Source organism: Pinus tabuliformis, chromosome 2_1 (genome assembly GCF_031772625.1).
Source record: "Pinus tabuliformis cultivar Carrire ecotype Pingquan chromosome 2_1, CPIR1, whole genome shotgun sequence".
Lineage (NCBI taxonomy): Eukaryota > Viridiplantae > Streptophyta > Pinopsida > Pinales > Pinaceae > Pinus > Pinus tabuliformis.
This window is the reverse complement of record NC_142299.1, coordinates 422,828,047-422,840,783: the sequence shown is the minus strand read 5'-3', so window position 1 is coordinate 422,840,783 and position 12,737 is coordinate 422,828,047. Positions and strand designations below refer to the sequence as shown.

General features: G+C 36.3%; 1 pseudogene; it reads right to left on the bottom strand.

The window, feature by feature from the left end:
- Positions 1-7,563: 7,563 nt before the first annotated feature.
- LOC149200705 (multiple organellar RNA editing factor 8, chloroplastic/mitochondrial pseudogene) lies at positions 7,564-8,110 on the bottom strand (annotated as a pseudogene).
- Positions 8,111-12,737: the final 4,627 nt, after the last annotated feature.

Genomic DNA, 12,737 nt, shown 5'->3' with positions numbered 1-12,737 from the left:
CATGCATTTATTTGATAATATTTTGGACGGTAAAATACCAAATGAATTGGGGTTGTTGCATAACTTAGAGGAGCTTAGTTTAGAAGAAAACAAATTGTTTGGGAGCATACCATTTCAATTGGGTAATTTGAGCAATCTTAGAGTTATGACATTGCAAAATAATAATTTTAGTGGTGAAATTCCAAAGGATTTAGGAAATCTTCATTCAATCCAACTCCTAAATTTAAATTCAAATAATTTAACGGCCATCCCATATAGTATAGGTCAATTAAAATCTCTTAAGGCTTTGCACATAAACAATAACAATATTTATTGCCCTATTCCTAATATTATTATTGGTCTAGTTTCATTGATCATTTTAGATCTATCTCAAAATAGTATAGAGGGACCAATTCCTAAGAGCTTTGGCAATTACACTTCTCTACAATGGCTAGATTTAAGTGCAAATAGGTTGACAGGGGAATTGCCTAATCACCTTGCATTATTCCATAACTTGGTGATGCTAAATATTAGCTATAATAATATCCATGGTGATATTCCTAAATGGATTACAAATCTCACAATGTTGAGTTATTTGGATTTATCCAACAATAAATTGAGTGGAAGAATCCCATTTCACCTTGAGAGACTTAGGGGATTTGCACCCAATGTATCTTCACTTGGAGGAAGATATGCAATATTTATCGCAAATTTTCTTCCATCTCGATATTCATTATCCCTTTATGTGGAAAACACTTTCTTTGATTTGTCTAACAACAATCTTGTAGGAGAAATACCTGCAAGCATAGGGAGTATGAGCAGCATGCGATGGCTAAATCTATCTGGGAACCAATTTGAAGGGTCAATACCTACATCTCTTAGTAACATATCTGCTTTGGAGGTGTTGGACTTGTCCAAAAATAATTTGAGTGGAAAAATTCCTCAAGAACTCTCTAACTTACATTTTTTGCGGGTACTAGATGTTTCATGTAACAGCTTATGTGGGCCAATTCCAACAGGGACACAATTTTCAACTTTTGATGTGGCTTCATTTCAAAGTAATAAATGCTTATGGGGGTGTCCTATAGATCAATGTAGTAATCAAAAGGAAAACCCTATGATAGAGGGTAATAATACTAGCAATAATCCTCATGTTAAAGTGGGATGGTTGAGTTGTGTAAATGAAAATATGTCATTGTTAGCATTGAGTATAGGAACAGGTATTGGATTTGGGGGAGTTGTTGCTATGTTCATATTGTGGGAGAAAGCTAGGTTTTGGGTGTTAGCTTTAACCCCAAAAAAGCCACAAGTCTTTTATGGAGTGTATAGACTCCCTACATAGTAAGTAAGACATTGTATATCATTACATCAAAACATGAATAAAAGGAACTAGTACCATGTGTTGTTATGTGCTATTATGAGATATATATGCATGTCTGTTAAAATAGAAAATAAAAAAACCAAAATTGTAACTAATAAGCAAGAAAAAAATTCTTTCACAATTAACTTATCATGCAAATCATAATCTATATAAATTAAATATTTTAATTTTTCCAATTTAAAAGAAAAATTCAAAATAATACTTATGAAACACAAAATCGTTGTCATTTGATGTTATATATAAATGTTTATATTATTAAATATAATATGGTCTAATTTTTTTTTAAGAAATGAAATATATATACTTTAAGTATATATTTATGTTTCCCTATAACTCAGTGACTCGAGCACCACTTTGTTCACCCTACACCATTCGCAGTTTCCATCCATTCTTTACCACTCACGACATCTGTCTTTGTACGTTCACTTGACTTTTCCAACACACCCGTTACTGTACGGCTTACAACGCGACACCCACTACTGTACGGCTTTACAATTGTTTTCTGGCTCTAAAGGCCATTTTCAAGCCCAACATATGCTGAGCTCCAAAGTGGCTCCCAGGATTCCACTTTTTGTATTTACTTACAAAATGTTTTTCACTTACAAAAAAATTAATAATTCAATCCCATTCACATATCGATTCCATAAACAAATGTCTGATTAACTGCCATCAAAATTAAATTATTGATAACAAACCGCACAAAAAAATTAACATATGGTCTTTATTTATAAAGAAGCTCACAAATAATAACAAAATCTTAATTAAAATCTTGCACAGTAATTTTTTTTTACAAAAAGATAAAAAATACAACACGGAAGGAAGAAGAAAATGTAAGTAGAAATAAAAAAGTAGGTTTTAGGTAAATGTGTATTCATTGCTCTACAACCCAGCGTTTACCCTTGCGCAGGGATTAACAACGCAATGGAATAATTTTAAAAATATGGGTATGATGAATCACAAGATGGAAAGGAATATCTTAATTACAGTGATTTGTTTTGATTTTCAGAGAGACATGATCTCTGCATAGACACAAATCAATAGTGCAATATGAGAAGGATTTGATTTATATCTTCCTAATTGAGTTCGATGTAATGACCTTCGGTAAAAGATGTTAAACACATTGTTGAGAATATATGACTCATTTTTAACATATTTCAGAATATTTTAGAGCGATTGAAGAGAAATATTATTAAAAATAACTTGAGTTTAAATACCCTCTAATGAATATAACTTGGGCCAAAACCATAATGATAATTTGGAATGTGAGAGATGGATATAATAGATCACTCTGAGAGCAACCAGAGGAAATGAAAATCATCAAAATATAACATGTAGAAATGGAGATATGAATTTTTGAATAATTATGTGGGTGAATATGTCATAAGATTAATTTGGCCTTAGTATAAGGAGCCCTTCTTAATAGATTGGATGTCACCCTAGAGAAAGTTATATAAAGGGGCGAGGAGAGGCATCATTCCTCACATAAAACGTGCAACACATTAAGGATAGAGACCTCTAATCTAGTTGCAGTCACCAGGAAGCCTAGAAAAGTGGACGAGAAGCCCTATTTTTGGTGTGTTTTCTTTATGACAGGTAGGCCGAGTTTGGTAGAAGATGGACGCAAAAGAGGAGGTGATGTTTGGTCAAATCTTGTGCATATATAATAAGTGTTTCTTCTTCAAATTGGACCACAGATTCTCTATAAAGATTCCAGGTAGGTAGATTCTATCCTAAGGAGGTCCAATAGGTTTAAGAGGAGCCTAAACCTTATGCCGCATGCTCAAAACTACCAGCATATGAGAGAAGGCATGATATTGAAGGAGAAAGAAGGATTAAAGGTGTGTTTCATCCCTGAATTATATTTTTGAGTTTGTGTGCAATTGCATAAGGGTGGATCTTTGTTTTTAGAGAGGTCCAGGGGTCTAGGAGGGAGCCAAACCTAGGTAGCATGTACAACAAAGGGAAACGATTTATTTGAGCCTATTTTGAGGACAAAACGTAGAGGTTGAGTAGGGTATCATGGGGATGATGTTTTCCTTACTAGGGTTGCAAAACCTCAGGAAATGTGCACGAAAGCCATGGACAAAAGGAGCAGTGAGAAAGTATGTTGGTATACTTTTATTGATGTTGTTTGCTAGAGGATGTAGTGTCCAAATTGAACGACAATTTGGTGGACATTTTATGAGAAGTCACATGAGAAGGTTTGTGTGTGATAATTCAAGGAGGTTGCAAGACAATTTGGTCACCTTCTTGAGTTGATGTGATTTTCTAGAGGATGGGTGTTCAAGGGTTGGACAGTTGGCAAAGTCTGTAGGAAGCTAGAAGGGTCCTCACAGGTGTTGGATGCCCTAACCAAGAGAATATTCTAAAGCAAGGATTGGACAAGGTATGGTGGAGGAAAACATGAGAGGGTCCAAGTGTGGATCCCTATGTGCAATGCCTTGATGGATTAAAGGTTTCAAGGAGAGACAGTTTGTTAGAGCGCATAGGTCTGATCAACCAAAGGAGTAGTTGTTGTTCCTCGTCTCCATTATGGGAGAAGGACATCTTGTAGTAATAGGTGGAAGCTCTTTATGACCTATGTTAATCTTCATTAGAGTAGTGCATGAAGACTATAGTGGGTTGAAGCCCTTGATTAGCTGAGAAGCAACAAAGGGCAATTGTGACTTGCTCAAAAACGGATTTATGAACAACTCAACATGAGTCTCGATGTGGTGTGCCCTTGATGGACTAAGGCATAACTAGTGAGAAGATTGGATAGCTAAGGTTCAGTGGCCAAACAGACTTGGATCATTGATAGAGGTAGTGGAGTAGATCAGGAGCTGAAGGATCAGGCAGGTACATGGTACGACCGAGAGGAGCTATGATTGCATGCTACATCAACGAGCTGGTCAAAGTATCTTGTTGATGGTATATTGGTTGTCGATGGACTGACACAAAGCCCCATTTTGTATCTTGTAATAATGGATGTATGTGGGCCATTATCCCTAGTATAGGAGCCCTAGACTGTTGTATTATTCATTTTGATTAATGTAAGGAAGTTGGGTTGAAATTTGTAAAAAGTTATCTATATTTGTGCACTAGTCGATTTATTGTTGTTTATATTCCATTGTGCAAAGTAGCTTCGTGGTGATTCTTGGTTTGGTGACATCAGTGATTTAAGATTATATCCTAGACACCAAGATAGTGGAAAAACAACACCAAAAAGGTTTCCACATATATCTTGTGTTTCATTAACTGTTTATGAGATTATTTTCTTATGGTTCTTGAATAATTAAGTAAATAAAATTTGTCTTAAACTTATTTCCCTCACCGTTTCCATTTTAGTATAAGTGTGATTCCAACATATTTATAGTAAATGGTCTATTTATTATTGTCATTTAATTACACATATCATAATTGTTGGATTTCTATGTAATCATTTAATTCATGATGACTATATAGATGGGGTGGTCAATTGTGAGACTTTGATATTGTTGGGGGGTGATTACTCTTGCATCAAATGGTATCAAATCAAGAAGAGCCTATGAAATGGGAGGAAAAATGAAAAAAAAAAATATGAAGAGAATATTGTGTAAGAAGAGGATAAGATGATGTTGCATAAAGAAGATTTGTTGCTAAACTAAGAGACAAGGAGAAGAAAGTACTATTCATGGAGTGTTGGAGATGAAAGTTGCAAGACTAGGAACAAGAGGACCCTATGAAGAACGAAATGGTTGAATAATGAAGAGACTAAGGAATAATGAGGCTACAATGGTCTTTGGCTTGAGGCCGGCTATATTTGTAACCTTTATCTAGAAAAGGATTAATGGGTAAATAAAAGAGGCTAAGCACATTATTATTGTCTCTTACCTTCGACTCTCCACATTTAATCTATCATGTTTATATGACGATATCATTGTTTTGTTATAACAAATGATCTATTAATTTTTATTGTGCATAGTTAATTGACATCATTAAATGATATAGGTCATGAATGTTGTTGGGATTTTGTATAATCATGTGATTCATGAAGACACTATAAAAATTGTCCATTATAAAGCCTTCACATTGTAGGGAATGGTTCCTCTTGCATCACTTTCTCACACATACATATAATTGATAACACTATTTCCTTAAAAGTTTTATATTCTCATAGTTTTTATTGAAGTAGTAGTTGGTTTTCCTTGAATTTATCACATTTGTACTTAATTTAATGACATTCATAGGCATCAAAACACTTACCTCATGATACATCTCACATTGCCAATTTTTTTGTTTTTTATAAAAATTAACTCAATTATAACTTTATTACTATTAATTATAAAAACAATTACTATACAAGTTAAACTTATTCACATTTACAAAAATAGGTAAAACCATTTTTAACCATGGAGATTCACCCCACTTTACCATGGAGATTCTTAATATGTAAATAGAAATTGTCAAAATACCATGGGTCAATACGATGGCTCACTAATACCACATTGCCCAAAAAATCGCAAATTATGTTGATATGACACTAACAATTTTTTTTAATTAGTCAATTTAACTAAAAGAGTAGAAAAAACTTAACCTGAATCTTTGATTTGTGATTATTTTGGAATATTCATATAGGTTAAATCCACGTCATCCACTTAATAATTATTATTAATTAAATTAAAATTATGAAACCTATTCCAAAATGGACATGTCTATTAGCATAATTGGAATAAGAATATTTTCAAATAAATGATATATTTATTATTGTTGGATAGTTTATTGTTGTCATTGAATTACACAAATCATAATTGTTGGGTTTCAATGTAATCATTTAATTCATGATGACTATATAGACGGTGTTGTCGATTGTGAGACTTTGATATTGTGGGAGGGGGGCTGATACCTCTTGCATCATATTAAAGCAAGAAGAGCCTATGAAATGGGAAGAAAAAAAATGAAGAAGAGAATATTGCATAAGTAGAGAATAAGATGATGTTGCATAAAGAAGATTTGTTACTAGACTACAAGAGAAGGGAAAAAAGTATCATTGATGAAGTGTTGGAGATGAAAGTTGTAAGACTGGGAACAAGAGTTGAAGAACAAAATGGTTGAATAATGAAGAGACTAAGGAATGGTTGAGGCTACCATGGTCTTTGGCTTGATAGAACAATGATATTTGAAAATTAGATGAAGAGGTTATTGATGCTAGATTTGTAACCTTTATGTAGAAAAAGATTAATGAGTAAAGAAAAGAGGTTAAACGCATTATTATTGTCTTTTACCTTCGAGCCTTCACATTTCATCTATCATGCTTATATGACGATACCAATGTTTATTTATAAAAAATGATCTATCAATTTTTATTGTGCATAATTAATTAACATCATTAAATGATATAGGTCATGAATGTTGTTGGGTTTTTGTATAATCATGTGATTCATGAAAACGCTATAGAAATGGTCCATTATAAAGCTTTGACATTGTGTTGGACACCTAATCCTAAGTGGGTTAGTGTGGAATTCTAATGGACAAAAGCAGTCCAAGAGACCTTGGGATCTGAAACCCAAGAGTCAGATATTGTACTATAAATGTAAATCAATTGTTAATAAAAATTGTACTGAATGATTTATCTTTCCTATTGTCTTCTGTCCATGTGTGTTTAACATGGTATCAGAGCCGCTTGTTTTTCTGTGGCCTGTTATGTGCATGTCAGTCCTGCACCTCTGTCCATAAGCGTTTCCAGGTAATTTAGTGTTGTCCTGTCTATTGGCTCGCCCTATCTGTCAGTTTGAATAATTAAATTCCGTCTCTGCATCAGAAAGGCCTGTCGACCTCTGCGCATTCCATTTTTACTACACCTCATTATTAACATTACTGTGCGCTGTTCTGACATGACTGAAACGCTGTTTTGACATTAATGAAACCTGTGCTGCTCTCTTCATTCCATTGAAACGCTTCTGCCATTATTCTTTTTGCTCCAGTCTATTGTAATGCATCGCTGAATGAGGAGGCAGCGGATGGATAAACCCGCTGATCGTCTGCCATTATTTCTGGCTTCGCTGGAATTGGACTCCGCTTTAGCCTCGTGAAAGAAGCGGTTTCACTGTGTATTCTGGCAGAATTATTACTGCTAAACTTAGTAGAAGAATCAAGGGGAAGCGGAGCGTTCACGCCATTAACTTCTGCTGGACTGTGCTCACGTCTCACCTATTTGTGATTGCTGTTGTTGGTGGTGGAAACGGTTACCTCTCTTCCGATACGAGGCAGCCAAATGCAAAGTAGTGTTTTGTAGATACAGAATAAATCTTCATCCTGGCTTCCTCCTCGCTTCCTACAACCTGAGCGAGAGTCTTTATATAGCTATCAATAATTTCATCCCTGGTGGGGTTGTCCTTAGGGGGCTCCATAACAATGAGCCAATGCTCGTAATCGCAGCCATCTAGCAGAATCGTCTCCTTTGGGGGCCGGTTGCTCCAATTGGGAGAAGGATCCGTCATCGACGAATTAGTGGGTATAGCAGAAAAATATTTCAGAGGAACTCGAACAGGAGCTTGCGGGATAGAAACCGCTCCAAGAAATCGCGTGCCGCGGAACTCGATGAGGGATGTTTCTCTGCCATGGAAGGCAGTCTGAGGCGACCCAGCCCTTGTTGTAAAGGGCGCCGCTTTGCTGCTAGCAGAAGGACTGAGCTTGCTCGAAATGAAACGAAGAGTCCTACCCGCATTCATCATCTTTTCCGGTAAACTGTCTGAGAAGCAAAAGATTAAGATGAATGAAGAATATGGCAGAGACAATGGCTTTCCCGGAGGACTATAATGATCAACGACTATAATTCTTATACTTCTTGAAGGAATCGATCCTCCAACCTGTTGAATCCATAATCAATGCTACAGATAATCCACTGCGCCTGCTGTAACGCGAAAACCTGAAAATCTGGTAACCGGAAGAGAAGTTGAAGTGTTGGCTCGAAGACAAGTGCAACAGAGTTGCCAAGCGAAGCGAAACTCTCTGAACTGTAAGGGCTATTCCAGTCACAATGCATCCATGTTGTCTACCGCCATTAAAAAGCAGGGTCGTGTATTTTAATGGTAAAGATCAGTAAAGTCCACCGCCAGCGCCATTAAGAGGAAGGGATCAAGAAGATCATGTCCAGCACACAGACCTTGCTCGTGCCAGACCAGTGACCCCTTCATCTTTGCACAAAATCCACTGTGTCCAAGTCCAGCGACCATCGAAGAAGATATTTCGAGACTGATCGATATAGCTGGTTGGATGGCGTGCCATGTCCATGGAAAGGAAGAATACGATTCTCATTAAAGTCCATAGAAAACGTCATGCATCTCAAATCCCAAGTTTCAGGCATTTCGGTCTTGGCCGTCTAAAGGAAGCTCGGAAACTTCGAATTACACGGTGAAACTTGAAGGATGCTAGAAAAGATAAAATCCTTGGTCGAAACTCTGAACTTTTGCTAGGATCAGTTCAGGAAGCCGCCCATTTTAATAGGTGACATTAGGTTTTGTTTTGCCTCTTCTTTTTTTTGGGTAGTTTTCGGCCTGCAGATGAAAAGTTTTACATTCGAAGCCTCTACAGGATGTTCAAAATCATTTGGTCACATATTGTATATAAGTTGCAGTTTCAGTTTTCGGCCTCTCACTTGTTCAATTTCTTAATAGAAGGAGCCTATACCAGGTGTACTCCTCCAATAGCCTTGTAACTTCCAGGCCTAAAGCAATCTTTCTAAAGTTGGTTCGTGACCTGCATAGGCCAACTTTGTATTTTCTACAGCGACTTCCATAAAGAATGATCTAGCCCCAAGGCTACAAACTTGTATTTTCTGTGGTTACACTTATCTACAGCCACTGTTCTTCCTAACATTTGCTGAATTTAAAGAACAGAATCTCTGAAAGTCTGGTGATATTTGTACAATTTTGATTTTCCCCTTTAAGCTATAGGGCTCTCTTGTGCAACTTGAAGATATTTAGCAGCTTACATTTTTCTGTGGGATTTGGAGATTTTTAAGGTGTAGAAAAATGGCTAAGCTTGAAAGAATATTAGAATTATTGAGAACTCTAATCATGTCCACTGCTAACAGCACAGTCAAAATTAACAAAGCCTCTCTTTCAGACATTCAAACATGTCTGCAATATGCACAAGAAAAGATAGAGTTTTTGCAGCTTGAATCACAACTACAGCAGGAAGAATTACAGCAGTGGAGTCATCATTCTGAACCTGTTTCTGTTCAGAACAATGAAACAAACTCCCATGAACAGCAAGTCAATAATGGTACAGTTCATTCAAATAAAGCAGCAGTTGTATATGCAGATGCAGAAACTTTGTCTGCACTTCCCAAGCCCATCATCAGACCTTGGGAACAGCTTGTCCACAACAAGCACAAAACTGGTCTTGGATATGACAAGGACTTGTCCTTTCATATTCCAGACTATGCCAAGCCCATTCAGTTTCAGAGTGCTGGATTCATTGATGACAGTTCACCTGCTCTTCATGAGAGTTCAACTTCAGCTGTTCCAGATTCTGCCCCTCTTCCACAACAACAACAACAACAAAAACAACAGATCGTGAAATGCCAACACTGTGACCGAGTTGGCCATTTGAAAGATCACTGTTTTGATCTTCATCCATGTAAGCACTGTCATAAAACCAGTCATTCTTCACACAGATGCTTCAAAAACAAACGTCCTGCAAGAACAAAGATTCATCTTGGATGGATTGCTTCTTGGAAATGGGCATCAACAGCCAAGAAGATATTCCAAACACATGTCAGAACTTGTTCCAGAGTATTGAACAGTCTTGCAGTTGAGTTTTCTCCATCTTCTCACCTTGTACCTGACAGGGGGGAAAATGATGGTCATCTACAAGCTCCAAAGTCACATCAAGCGAGCCTGAGCCACAACCTGCCACACCAGTTTCAGAGTTGCAGCCAGAGACAAAGATGCCTGTGAACACAGATTGAGAACACTTCCTCTAGCAGAAGACATCAGCTTCTTGCCAGTTTTGGAAGAGTTCCAGGAATTACATTAAGCATTCCAGAGTTGTTGGTTATCCTTAAACCATCACAGGTTGAGACTTCCCTTTTCAGGTTGAAGTTTTACCTTTTATGCGGGGTGAGACCTCCCTTTTATGGTTGAAGGTTTCCCTCTTTAAAACAATAGGATCACTTCCTCTAGCAGAAAACTTCAGTTTCTTGCTAGTTTTGGAAGAGTTCCGGGAACTGCACTAAGCGTTCCAGTGTTGGTGGTCATCCTTAAACCACCGCCCTTTTTATACCAACATTTCATAGAGCACATTCAGCCTAGTGCTGCCATGCATTTTTGCACATTTTGTATTACAGCTCTCTTCTTGGACTCATACATAACCCTTCGGATTAAGGGGGGGAATGTTGGACACCTAATCCTAAGTGGGTTAGTGTGGAATTCTAATGGACAAAAGCAGTCCAAGAGACCTTGGGATCTGAAACCCAAGAGTCAGATATTGTACTATAAATGTAAATCAATTGTTAATAAAAATTGTACTGAATGATTTATCTTTCCTATTGTCTTTCGCTGTCCATGTGTGTTTAACACATTGTCTGAGATGGTTCTTTTTGCATCATTTTGTCACACATACATATAATTGGTATCACTATTTCCATAAAATTTTTATATTGTTGTAGTAGCAGTTGATTTTTTTTGAATTTATCACATTTGTACTTAATTTAATGATATTCATAGGCATCAAAAAATTTATTTCATGATACATCTCACATTGCCAATTTTTTTTTTTTAGATTATAAAAATTAAATAAATTATAACTTTATTATTATTAATTATAAAAAAGATTAATATACAAAATAAACTTATATATATTTAAAAAAATAAGTAACAAGATTCTTAATCATGGAAATTCAAGCCACTTTACCCTAATTTTTTTTACCATAATCCTTTTCAAAATTTTGTAGTCTACTCAACGCTTCTATCCTCATTTCAATCAAATTGGTTAAATAACAAATTTTACCCACTCACAGCATATGTTTGAAGATGCACATATGCTCCTTTTGCTTTTTCCCACTATGTTACAACTTCGATCTCTGATAACTTCTCACTCACTAGTTGCTACAGCCCCAAGATGACCAGGAGTCAATATCCCTTATCTTCCCAATACGTCCACTTCCCTTATCTTTCTATCTCCTATTGTGAACGGCGACTTCCATGTCTATCGGTTCAAGACAACTCTCGGCAATTTTACTCAACTGGTGGAGCTTGATTTGTGTAACACGCCTCAAATGGGTTGATCTTTCAGAGAACAACTTGACCGGGAACATACCAACGGAGTTTGGTCATTGGTCGAGTTGTAACATGTCCACTTTGATTCTAATTATCTGGGTGGAAGTATTCCAACTTCTTTCAGCAACTGCACATCTCTTCGTGAGTTATCTATTTCCTACAACAGTTTGAATGGTCCATTCTCTTCCAATGTGGATTCGATGAGAAGCATATCTTTTCTTGACCTCTGAGACAACATTTTCAGTGGTCACATCCCAGAATACCAGATGAATTGGGGTTGTTGCATGAATTAAAGTACCTGAGTTGGAATTGTAGGAGAGCATACCATTTCGATTGTAAGCTTCGTGTACTTTATCTCTGCATTAATTTTCTCACGGTTGAATTCCCAAAAGCCATAGGAAATCTTCAGTTTCTTGAAATCATGCATTTAAACTTCAATAACTTAATGAGATTTATTCCTGAGGGTATAGGTCAATTAGAATCTCTTAAATTTTTAGTTATAACTAATAACAATATTTATGGAAGTATTTCTAATCAAGGCATTGGTATTGTACTTTTCTTACTATTTTCTTTGTTTCTTCTAAATTATATCCACATCTTTAGCTACTTGTATCAATATTTAACTAATTTATAATAGATTGATAGAATAACTTCTTAATTACCTCACATCTTTTCCTAACTTGATCTTTTATCCATGTCTTTGGCTACTTGTACCAACATTCAACTACTTGATTTAAGTGCAAATAGATTGACAAGAGAACTTCCTAACTATCTCACATCTTTTCCTCACTTGATCTTTCTAAAGATTAGCTATAATAATCTCAATGGTGATATCTCTGAGTGAATTACAAATTTCATGAATTTGACTTACGTGGATTTATCCAACAATAAGTTTACTCGAAGAATACCATTTCATCGAGACTTAGGGGGCTTGCATTTAATGTATCTTTACCTGGAGAAAGTAAGGTAATAACAGGGGTTGGACCAAGTATCAACTATTGAGGAAGGTGAGCGGGCCGCGCGGAGACCCTTCAGGTTTCGATCTCAAGACCTCATACCAACATGCTTCCGCTTCTCGTTAAGGGTTTGGAAGGCAGATCCAAACGAATGCAGGTTTATGCACCTCACCTGACGGC